The sequence below is a fragment of the Tyto alba genome, unplaced genomic scaffold, assembly GCF_018691265.1.
Source record: "Tyto alba isolate M040663 unplaced genomic scaffold, T.alba_DEE_v4.0 Super-Scaffold_2, whole genome shotgun sequence".
Classification (NCBI taxonomy): domain Eukaryota; kingdom Metazoa; phylum Chordata; class Aves; order Strigiformes; family Tytonidae; genus Tyto; species Tyto alba.
Window position 1 is genome coordinate 63,071,680 of NW_024881282.1, and position 12,765 is coordinate 63,084,444.

A 12,765-nucleotide genomic window follows, 5' to 3' on the forward strand; every position below is an offset into this window, starting at 1 on the left:
GACTGATTATGGAACAACATCCTTATTAGGCAATTGGTTTTATTTAGATTTCTGAGTAATTATATAGTACTGTCCCCCTTGTGTTTGAGGGTCTAGGTCTATAAATACACAGCTCTACAAATGCTCTGTCAGTTGAGATGCAGAGTCAGAGATGTGCAGGACTCGTCAGCATTGTTTGCTGCTTTCCTTGGTGAGCTTGGAATACATTATTGAAATAAATATCCTATGATATCTTCATTACAAATCTATTCTGATCTAGATACAGTGGAGTTCCTCTTACTGGATGTCAGAAATGTGTGGGTTTGTATACCTCTAATATGCTCGGCTGTTAGGGACCGTTTTGTTTGTTGGTGCAAATGAGACCAGCTGCCAGTGGGTTATTGTGAAGTAGCTCAGTGGCTGTAAATGCTGACCCAGCTTGGTTCATCGGGAGGACAGCTGCCACCCTGGGGATCACCCATGATCTCGGATCTTCCACGCCAGGTTACAACCCCTGTGCATCTTTGCAGCAGACCCTTAGAGCTACAGCGGAGTTTGTGGCTGAGCCCAGGGCGAACACTGGAGACTTCCTTAGTGAAAAAAACCCAACAACAATCTGAAAACCAGGCACAGAGAATCCACAGAGAGCTGCTCTGGCTCTTGAGCTCCCTTACATACACAGCCCTCTGTAGATTGCAGTCATCCTCTTTCCAACACACATGCACATGATCCTTCTGCACAGGCACAGAAATCAATAATAAACAGTAAATGAATAACGAAAGGCCTGCCAACCAAAATATCTCTTGTTTCATTTTGCATTTCTTTTCTAATCTAATGTGACAGGGGATCATTTAAGGGAGAAGGATGCTGGGAGCAACGAGATTCTCTGAAGCCTTTTCTCACAAATGCCTTTGTTTTTAGGAGGGAAGGGGCTGGTGGTGTCCGGGGCGGCTGACGTCCCCTCGCAGGGCCTTGCTCAGGCTGCGGCACTGGGGGTCCCGGGGTGAGCCCTTCAGAAACTTTCTCCTTGCATAAGGATCAGAAACCCATTGCACTGGCAGAGCAGGTAGCGATGTGTCTTGTGTGGGATGGGCTCTGCAGCTCTCTGGATGTATTTTTATTTGTATATGGAAGCAGTGCGGTGTACCTCTGCTCTCCCCAGCTGTACCTGAGCCTGCCTGCCTTTTAACTAAGGGCTTTGTCTTCTTCCTTTCCCCCTCCCTCCTCAGATTTTTATTTGTCTTTGGTTTTTAAGCTGAAAATAAATTGATATTAAAGGTATCTTCTCAGTTCCAGTTTATAGCATTAGTTTACTTGGGGGTATGTATTTTAAACCTGCAAACTGGAATTATGTCTACAGGGCAATGTTTCCAGAAGCACCTGTGGTATTGCTTTAGTCAGCCATTAGTTTACTTATTAACATGTATTTATTTATATACTCTTTATAATAAGCATGGCAATAAACCAGGAAGTGTTTTGCTAACTGAAAGAAAAGCTTTAAATATCTGATATACAATATACTGTGTGCATCTATAATGGCACAGTATCCTTTTACTCGTACACTAGTGTAATTCTGTACTGTGCATCGTAGCTGTTGCTTTTGCAGGAAGTTACGCTGTCAGTTTGGAATAAAAATTAGTATTAATGAGAGATGTGAGAACACTATAAAATAATAATAAACCAAAAATACACGCCAGTTCAAACAAATTTGGTTACAGTGTTTGCTTTCTGTGAATGCTGTAGTTCAGCAAGATGAATGTTGTCTGGCTCGAGTCCTCAACATTGTTCTTAAAATATGGGTCCCTCTGGTCGGGGGATCACCAACACTTCATGGCAGTAGATGGGAACGGTGTAAGTTTTGAATTCTGGTCTTAATTTATAGTGAACAAAATAAACTGCATGTTTATTTACAGAGACTGTTACTGTTAACATTACCATTTTAGCATGTTGCAGTTTAGTAGAAAGGATTCATTGAATTTGTTTATGAAGGGGGTAAAATTATAGTTTCAATTCAGCAGATGTTTATCATGCAGAAAACTAACTAGAAACTAATGCACTTGCATTTGAATCACTTCCATTTCCTAGTGGTTGTTTTTCAGATGGGAACAGTAAGATTAGACTTTTGTTCTATGCTGTTGGTTTGTAGGTGGTTTTTTTTCCCCCTTGTCTTTGCTAGTTCACCTTCTAGTCTTGTCCTTAGTGCTTGAGCTGGGCCCTGCATTGTGCCTTGCCTGGGCTGCCTTAAACAGATTTTGCATTTGATATGCAGTAATGTGGAAGTGGAAAAGTCCATGTACAGTTTACGCACTAGAGGGCATCCTGTTAAAAACACAGGAGGCGTCCAGGGACAAGGAGTGGTGGCTGGGGCCTGTGGGAAATGTAGTCTGGAAAAACCTTCGGTCTGACTGTGCGTCAGAGCCCTAACGAAGGGTTGTCATCAGTTTCCGATAGTGGACACACGCACACACAGACACAGCCCCGTGCAGCAAACCTGTGACTGTGAAGGAGCCCCTTCATGTGCAAGCGGAGGCTCTTGGCTGTCACTTTATTGCATCAAGTTATCTGCAGAGGGGAAGTATTCAGTTGAACACAGTCATGTGATAGGCAAGAAATATGGTTGTAGGGGGCCATCCTACAACTGATGTAGTTGTAAGGCAAAGTCCCACCCTTGACCTTCAGAAGTTAAATTGCTTTTACAAGTTCAGATGAAAGATGAGGTTCGTGAGATCCAGGTCCCGGGCTATGGTAAATTGAAGGAACGATGCTGACTGCCATAAAGCCAGGTTATTTTAAGTAGGACAAAAAATGGAGAATGCAGGACTAGGAGACTGTTTGTTGACTAAAGTTTTGTCGTATTTGTCTTGCTGAAGCGATTACCACAAAATAAGCTAGGCTGCGAGTTTGAAACAGTTGTGGTGATGAGTGCTGCATCTGTGTGCCAATGCTCCTGCAGACTGTGGACGTTAAGACAGCGAGGACAATTTACACTGAAGTGCTGAGGAGGTGACTGGTACCGGCTGCCTCAACCGTCAAGGCCACAGAGCATTTTTACAGACTTAAAAGCCATTTTTAAAGCTCTGGGAAACTGACACTAGTTTATCCCGCAGCGTTGGGCTGCCCCCCACACGCTGAGTACCGGCTGTGCTGTGGGTCAGGCAGCGGGAGGTGAGCGGTCCCCTGCCAGAGCCCGGCCCTCCCGCGACACAGCCTGACCCCCAGCAGAAAGCCGTCTTTGAAGGCTGGTGCAAAACACCTCCGCACATACAGCCCTTCCCTGGACCACAACTTGGGGTGCTTTTTGTGGAGCCCGTTAGAAGCACAGTCCGACGTCTGCCCGACACTGGCTGGCTCAGTCTGTACAAACAGCACAGTTAGCTTCATTTCCTGAAGCTTCGTCTCCTTGCCAGTTGTTATTAGATAGATCTCATGTATCATGTCTGAGCATTTGTATATACATTCAGACATATTTTTTGTTGTTGGTTTTGTATATGTACAGACATATGTACAAATTAAACGTGGTGTTTATTGACCCCCCAACCTACAGCAGATCTATTCAGGCACCTGCAACTATGGGCACCAATGCAATTCCTAAAAAGATGCCCCTTTTGATTCAATATCATCTTTATTAAAATAAGAATATGTATATTGCTCATTTTTGGAGTTTGACATTTGTCAGGAAAGAAGTCATTGCTTTCCTTTGATGCTTATGTCTGCCTTGCTAAAAGAATCATATAGCAGGTTGTTCTTTTGTGAATCATTGTTCTTTTACAAATCAAATCAACCGAGCTCTAGTTCTCTTCATTCAGTTTGTTCTTCCATCTGCTTTATATTCTCTCTCTGGGCTGCCATTGATATTTTGTGTATGCACAATAGCATCATTTACGAATATGTAGGTGTTTGCAGCCGCTCAGACAGTTATAATAGACTCTTCAACATCAGGGGCCTCTGGAATAGTGCACATCTGCCTCACTGGGATTTTATCCATGAGCTTATTTGGGGAGTTCCAGCCAGACTGGGGCTCAGGTGACTAGAATATAGCTGTGTATTAAATGCTAGCTCCCACCTTTATGTGATCTATCTAGGCAGACCAAAGATAAATGTAAGTGATAAAAGATGAAAAATAGCATTGCAGGCATGGGTTAGAGTAGGTTGCCAAGTGCTGAGCAGGTCTTGTAATGCCAGGTCCACACCTGCTTCATGGTTATTAAATTGATTTTTATGTGTGTGGCTTGTTGTAAGTGAACCACGACTTCAGCAAGGGAGACTTATAATGAGGCATACTAGGTAAAAGCAATTTAAATACTTAAAATTTTTGTCTGTGAAGTATTTTATTAAGAGCAGTCTCAGCTGTGACATGTTTTTATGACAGATATTCATAAATGGAACAAAAATATTTGATAGCTTCTATCAAGGCAGCAGCTTAACTAAGATTTTTAGAGAGATTTCAAAGAGAGAATGCAAGAACACAAATCTGTATGGCTACCAGCAACTCACACTGAATGTCAAGGGCGTAGGGATAGGTGTTCTGTTCTGGTGAGTCATCTCCTACATCTCTTTGCATAATATATATTTATCTAACATAAGTTGAGTGTCATGTTCTCATTTACTCTCCAGATCTTAAATGAGTGATAACTTTCTCACGCACTCTTCCTCCAGTTGTGTTTGAATTTACTTTTTTCTTCCTTCAGCCATGTCACCACAGCCCCTTCCCAGGTTTGTGGCACATGAAGGAACACAGGCAATGATACGGAAAGAATTGAAAATCCATGTGTCACTTTCTTTTTACAATTTTAAAACCAAATTTACCTTTTAACATCTAGCTGTGTGGGGAAGGGGAAAACATATCAGCTTTCCTTTCCACACTTGCATCCCCTGTGAAACCCTCAAGGAGCCATCACAGATAACAAAAAAGGTATTGCATCTTTGCTAGCATTTATTTCAATTTCCTCTACTCATTCTTGGAACTAGGCTGTCTGCTTTTCTGGGAAAGGTCCTTTTGTTGAAAATAAATAAGAGAAAGAATGGGGTTTAATTGCCATGAAAGTTCATTTCCAGTGATCAGATGCATGAGTTCATTGTGTTGCATGGAGTGGGAAATTATGTTTAATAAGCTGGAGATGCATCCAGAGATTACCAAGAAGCAGTGTCTTCATTACCAAAACAGTGATTTTTCTCCTTTCTCCCTCACGCAATAGAATTAACACCCATTTGCAGTACTGCTGTAAAATCTTAATGGAGGCAAAATCTTGACATTTTTACTCCAAAGGCAAATGAATCTCTGGCTGTTGTACAGCACTGACCTGGGAGTACGGAAGGTAAAAACCAACTGAGCGGTGGTTAGGTTTCATTCAGTGTGAAAGCCAATGCTCTTGAAGCCTCCTGTAGGAAACGGCTCATCGCTGTTGCCCACCTGACTTGTGCTGCAAAAGCAGGTACATACATCTGGACAGATGTGGCGAGATGAAGTAATCTCAGTTAGCTCAAACACTTTTTTCACCCAGTGGTTTTGCTTGGTTCTGTCTGTGACCTCGACCCCTCAGGCAGAGCTGAGGCGTCGATCAGCTGCTGAGCCGGTAGGCCAGTGAACCTTTGGGGTTTACCCCAGGTAGGGAGACCGATGACCACAGACATTCGCAGTGAAAAATTATTTAGTGCCTGACCTGCAGCCAGCGATACCTGTCAGACCACAGCCTTAGCTTTGCTTTTGCGGTGTCACACAGCTGGAGTAAACTGGGGTGATGGATTACAGTGCGAATTTGGGAAAACAAGATAGTCTCATGTTCAAAAATAATGTAGTGTATGTTGGAACTTACTTCAGGTTAGTCTGGAAATCGTCAGACAGGTTCCTGTTATCTGTAAAGCAGGGGTTTTAATGTGTTCTTGATATTTTTGAGCAGCACAAGGGGGTTTGTGTGTGCTAGAAGGCTGAACATAGAAACTACACAGAACATAGGAACCTCTGTGGTGGAGTCACTAAGGGCATTTCTGGTGCTGTGTTGGGGGAGGTGGGGACTGACTTCTTTTGGGTGGTGTATTTTTTTTCTTAGAATAGGTAGTACTAGATGCAGACGTAGCAGATGATGTAAAATAACTCTTAATGAGCAGATGCTAATTGTAATCTGCCTCTCCTTCATCTCTAATTTACTTTTACATGTGAGTTTACCACTTGGCTTTCCTTTTGTTGCTCTTCTGGATAGTCTTACTGTAATTCCAATTTAGAGTTTTGCTAGTTCGTGACTTCAGCATCATTTTTCTGTATTGACTGTTGCAAATAAATTATGTGTTTAGTGAAAGCCTGTTTTCTTGTACAGTTCTCAGTTTGTCCCTTATTTTATTGAATGACTGCTTTTTTGCAATTCTGCTTCTTTATTCTACATATACTTAAAGTATCCTTTCTCTTTTAACTCTTACATGACATAAACAATACTGATTTTTTTAAACCTACAATTTTTATTGCCACTGCTACATCTCCCTCTTTTTTTGGAGAGGGTGGTAGTACTCATAAAGTATATGCGAACTACAGTACATAAAAAAGATTATTTATTTCATATTCTTTGCAATTCCTAGCATTGCCTTTGGTTGGTTGGTTTAGGTTTTGTTTTTTTTTTTGTTTTTTTTTTTTTTTTGTTTTGTTTTGTTTTGTTTTTTTTTTTTTCTGGCTCTGGCTGCAGCTGTACATGGAGGGAGGGAATTCTGTTGAGCTGTGTACAGCAGCTCTCATATTTTCTGCTCAATCTGTTGCTCTGTATGGGGAGAGAAGAAAATGCCGTCGTTGTGTTTTAAATTTAGTAACATCTAGTAATTTTGATGATTACTAAGATCACTTTTCCTATTATAAATAAACCACATTGTTTAAAAATATTTTTGACTAGACTGAATTCTGTCCCCAAATTGGAACAGGCTGAGGAGAGTTTGGGAAAGAAATTACAGTCAAGTTTTTGCATTCTTAACCGTAAATGGAAACAGAAGGGCATTGACTGACCAGAAGCTTTAATTTTATAGCTCTTGTAGCTAATGGAAAACATTATTTACCAAAAATGCTGTCAGATTTAGTCTGTCATGCTTTGAAGGTTCCTCTGGAGCTCTGTAGGTGGTTGAAGCCTTGGCCAAACCGTTCCATCTGATGTTCCTTGGGCAACGTGGGGACTGTAGAAAGCTGGATGTGAATAGGTGTTAGGTGTCCTCTGAGGCTTTCTATGATTTTGAGATCAGCCTCTTTGGAAAATCTTTGCAGTAAGATGCCAAAGTGTTTAAGACTGTTAGGAAATTATAGATAATTGTCAATGTTAAAAGTTTTACATTGTAAAGTTATACACAGGAATGTTTCACCCATAACAAGATCTTGACTGTGTGTTGTGGTTTTGGCTGTTTAATTTGTATGACGTAGACATTTGATTAATTTTTCCATTTTCTCTAAAGCCAAGATCAAAGACCTTTTATGCACTACTTGCTACTTCTTTTATGGACTTGGAAGAGTCCATAATCTTGGAAGAGATTTCCAAACAGTAGGTGTATTTGAAAAATCCTGCTTCTCTGTCTTGAATCAGTACATAGGCCTCTATTTTAGGTTAAACAGATTTTTACCAGATATTTGTCTTCTTTCTGCTGTTGGTTTAACAGTTTTTTTATCTTCAGCGTTAACCAGAAAGTGAAACTTAAGGAATCACTGTTACTTTTTTCTTTATTTACTAAGAAGTGAGAAGCTCAGGAGCTTTTAGGCACGTTTGTAGCCACGTGTAAAATATCCTCATATAAAGTTATGATTTCTGTTCTGGTGTATGAAAACCATTGATAGTTGTAACATGTTCTGGTTCACAGCATTTCTATCTCAGCACAGATGTGATACTTCATGGACAGTCAGGGCCAGAGGAGATTTCCTGGCAAAGCAAGGTATGGTCTCAGTTCAACAGCTTTTCCATACAACTGCAGCAGTTGTTTTCTGCCAGCAAGGCCCCTGACTTTAGAAAGTCTCCCTGTGCAATTAGGCAGAAACCATCCATGCTCGTGAGCCGAGATGGATTTCTGCTCTGTGAACTGCGTGGACAGCAAGAGAAATGCCTTTGAAAAAAGGAGATCCCATGAGGCATTTGACTCTAATGGGCAAAAATCAGAAGAGGCAAGAAGGACTGTTGGGATTTGGGGTTTTGTGTAAACTCAGGGCTTTAGGATGGGGTAAGGTCCAGCTGGTAGTGTGTGTTGGATTTATGTTGTTTTTCAAGGTAAGACATTCGTTACTAGAATCCTTGTTTTGTTTAGCCACTTTCTTTGGGTATATTGTCCCATATAAGTACAAGTAGAGCAATGGCACGTCCACATCCCTTCTCTGTGAGACATCTGCCTTAAATACCCAAGGGCTCCACTGGCTGTGTCTTGACCTCTGGGTTTGAGACCACTGGCCTCTGCCAGGAATATGAGGCGAGAACCTGTTCGCTAGTGATGACAAATAGGTTTTCTGAGGGAATCTAATTGCAAAAATACCTGTGGAGGTACAGTTGCTTTTCTTATTTAATGTCCTGTTAATACGGCCATGGAAGGTAGGTATCCTTGGGAGCTCCATGGCCATGGAGATGAATGTCCTCTCCTCCTCAGAGTACAGCAGGTACTCAAACAGGGTCCAGCCTGTGGATGCGTAAGGTCTAGATGAAGGCATGTATACTGTTTTCTGCATATACTTTCTGTCAGGTGCAGTGTATTCTCTGAGAGAAATACTGTTCTTTCCACTTGGCAAACTATGGTGCCAGTGGGACAGCAAATGCTGTAGCTTTTGAACATCAGACATTGTCCATGATTCTGCCCATGTTGCCTCTGTTAAGCCAATTTTAGAAAACAGTGTATTTCTAACTGTCTTTAACCTTTTCATGGAGTTGAGAGAAAATGCTTTATACAGGTCAGACCATTGTATGTTTTAATGACCACTTGGTTTTTACACAATTTATTTAATTCCAGGGTGACATTATCCTATTACATTTTTTTCTGAATGGTCTGACCTGCTCACAGTGGTGTCAATAGCTAATTTCTCACTGGCTTCCATAGGTAAAAGTTCATGGTGACATGAATAAAAGTATGTTTTCATATCTGGTCATGAATTTGTGGTTTGAACCTAAGTTGTGTGTGGTTTTGAATAATTTCATATGGAAAATAGAAGCATAACTTTTATTATTTCATATACAGCCTATTCCTACTTGTTTTTGCAGAAAGAACTTAAAAATAAAAATGAAAAAATCTGGACAGTGAGAAAAGCCAAAGTAATAATTCAACTAAAGGGAAGAATAAATGTAGCAATTTAATGGAAATTTATTTGCAGTAGTATTTCCTTTTTTTTTCCCCTAGAAGCACACAGTAAGAAACATTTAGTCAATACAGTATCTTACTACCTACAGAATCCCTAAGTGCATTGGAGAGATTAATCTGCTTTTACATGATATGGCAGGAACACTTTTGTACCAAAGTGTAATGCAGTAAACAGGGAAGCGAGGAATAATTCCTGCCTGTGACTGAAATTGCATGCCCAGACTTGTGGGTTAGCTCCATGGCCTTTACATTTATAAAAGCTTAATTTACTAAACCTTAAAATTTGAACCTCACACTTCAGACCTGACATCTACCCGTCCTCATCACTGACTCAAAACACACTTACCTTTATTTATCAGTGCTGTGGGGAAAAAGAAGGAGGAATTAACTATTTTGTCAGAGGTACCAGTCATTTAACTCCACTTTCTGTGCGTGTACAGTGTGCTTTTAAGAAGTAACAGGGAATTATGGTATCGGAGACCTCTCTCCTCATCTGGATAAAAAAGTCTTCCTGAGGAGAACAGGCCAGTTCGGATTAATGAGAATTTCTTTGAGGAAAGCAATGTAGTTTTAGACTTATTTATCTCTTATTAAGTATTAAACCTTACTTATTTGAAGACCTAGAAGGTATGTCATGCTCCTAACATGGACAACATAATTTATGAGTTTGTTTCAGTAGCTGACTGACTACGTGCCACTGAAATATGGTGTACCTTTCAGACAGATCTCCACTCGTTGATTAGTGCTATTGCAAAGAGTCAGTCTTTATCCAAGTTTTTATTACAGCAGTTTTTTATTATTGCTGAGATTTGAAATGAAGGGCTGTGGACACTTGCTAATAGAAAAACATTTTTTATTCTGCTGCTCTTCTGAATCACATTTCCTGTGAAGGGGTTGAAATATTATGGAAATGATGACTAAGAACATTTGTTTTAAAACATACTATGCTTCATTCTTAGCCATGGATTTAAAAATAAATTGTCTACTGAGGAAAAAATGTTGGGTATGTGTCAGTTTCACAACAAAAAGTGAGGGGTGGGGTCAGATACTCTGTGTTTGGGCTGAAAAGGAAAAGTGCAAAGGAATTGAGTAAAAGGCATTTCGTGCAGAGCCAAAGGAGAAGTCCAGCTGCACGTCTTTCATAAGGGAGAAACTTGAAAGTCTTTCTCAATATTTCTGAAAGTTGATGCAACTCTATATAATCAGAAAAGGAGAGTTGATAGATAAAGGTGGCAAGAACACTATCACCAGATTAATTCGAGTTTTAACTTTTTTTTTTTTAGTGTTGCTCTTTTGAATCTTAGTTCTTTTGTGTACTGGGGTATGATACAGACAATGGACTTAGTCTGAGGGTAGAAAGCCATACTTTGGTATGTTCCAAGGAAGAAACCCTTCTGTGAGTGTTGCAGAAGATGCTTTAGTACTAAATGCTTCTAGCTTTTGAAAATCGTCCTTCAGCCTCTGGTTTTAATCCTAGACCTTCATAGTTTGTGTGATTTAAACAAGTGTGAACACACAGACCTCTCTGTCCTCCAGAGCATTCACTTGAATATCAGTGATAAGAGACTTTGGTGACAAATTATATGAGTATGGGTCTGTGGTATAGGTGAGCTACTGGGCTGGTTAATGTCTCTGAAATGAAGTTCTGAATTTCCTTCCACAGTGTCATGCATCTAAATCCTACTTTCAAAAGTGACATGACTTTCTAGGAAAGACATTGGTACTTGAATAAAGAAGTTCCTAATTATCTTTTGAAAAAGACGTTTGGGTTTCTAAGAGTTTCAATGACACAGCTGAACCAGTACTGAAATAAATACATGTAGGTAAGGCCTGAGGTTTTTTTTTAAGCAATAAGAACAGGACAAGAAACAATCATGAAAGGGTGACTGACAGAAAAATGTATGTACCACATGCAGTGCACATGGTCTAGCTGATTTTGATAGCATTGGACATTGCTCCTTCCAGGGCCGTAATTTCTTTCTATCTGCAATATGGTGGGGGTTTTTTCCTCAATAAAGTTCCAGGGGCAGTAGATAGGATGAAACTTAAGATATGTATAAAGGTCCTACTGAAATGAAATGAGCTTTGAGGGGTGGTTTGGACTTTCTGCACATCCGAACAAAACACCATGAAACGATGCAAGAAAACACGAAGCACCTTTGGGAGGTGGGTCGGGCTGGGCTGGGCTGTGGGTGCTTGTGGCCGCATCTCGGGACACGCACACCCCACTTCACACCTCTGCCTTGCCTGGCCTTGGGTCAGTTGAATTGGCCAGGGCAGGGTCTTGTGGGGGAAGAAGCTTTGGTTGAAGGCTGAATCGCAGTGATCTGAGGTGGAAAAAATATAGATTGGATGCATCTGGTCATCAAAGAGGGTCAAGTCTCTGGTCTGTCTTACCCCAGGCCAGTGCTCTGACCAGGGGGCTCTGGGGCCCTCCTTGTTCCTCTTGGCCTGCAAGCTGTCTGGGCTTCCCTAACAAGGTGTTGTTGAAATTCATGTGCTTCCATGAAATACGTTGATACAGTTGAAAAGTCTGCCAGCAGAAAAATCCCTCCTTGCTCTTCTAGGGAGACAGTGAATAGGAGGCTACTGAGAGATATTTATTAGAACTAGCCTTATAAACCTGTCATAGCATAATTTATGCTTTCCTCTCTGTGCAGGCTACAGCTTTCCTGCTGTAAGGACTGTGAGAAAGCATAGAGCGGTCCTGGACTGAAAGAAAAACAGAGTGGCTGTGAAATCCTGTTCTCATACGAATGCTGAGAAAGATTACTTGAAAAATGTGTAGGAAGAAAAAATAACAGTGGCCTTTACAGATAAGAAGAAAAGTCTAATTCTTAAGAGGACATAAGCTTTGCCACATGTTAGTGAAACTTAAAAAAAGAACCCTGAAAAAATATTTGGAAGTATTAGGGTTGTGGGTTTTTTTAAACAGTGAAGCTTTCAAGTGTTATCTACATGGCCATCACCATGTTCACTTCCCACTCACAGATCTGTGAGATTGTACAGATAAAGAAAGTACTTAAAATTCTTCTTCAATGTTTCTGTTCCTTTCTTCTTTTTTCCTTTTTTTTTTAATTATTTTTTTTTAAATTATTTTTATTTTGGTCATATACATCCATAAGGTTCATACATTTATTTTATCTAATGGTTGGGGGTTTCCATCCTTTTTCAACTTTCCCTTGAATTTACAGATAAGGTCAAGCTTGGTTATTCAATCATTATCCTTTTAAGGTTTATTAAGTTCTAGTGTCCATTCTTCACTTGAGTTCATGTCACTGTGCTTTTCTGTGTGATCAACACGTATAAGATCTGCCATGTTGTAGTGCAACCCAAAGAACATTGCTCCTTATCACTTCAGCTGCTTCTCAGAATTTGCTCATGGCTGAGGTTGGATGTTTTTTCTTCTGTCTGCTGGAATCCCAGGGGTGTTACAATGCAATATTGTTTCTGGCAGACAGCGATGAAAGTGACCCTTACTGTGGGAAAATTCCT

The 12,765-nt window shown here is 40.5% G+C and overlaps 1 protein-coding gene across 5 annotated transcripts in view; it reads left to right on the forward strand.

The window, feature by feature from the left end:
• The window catches only part of ST7 (suppression of tumorigenicity 7), a 154,245-nt gene that overhangs the window by 14,691 nt on the left and 126,789 nt on the right, over window positions 1-12,765 (forward strand). The window lies entirely within an intron of this gene.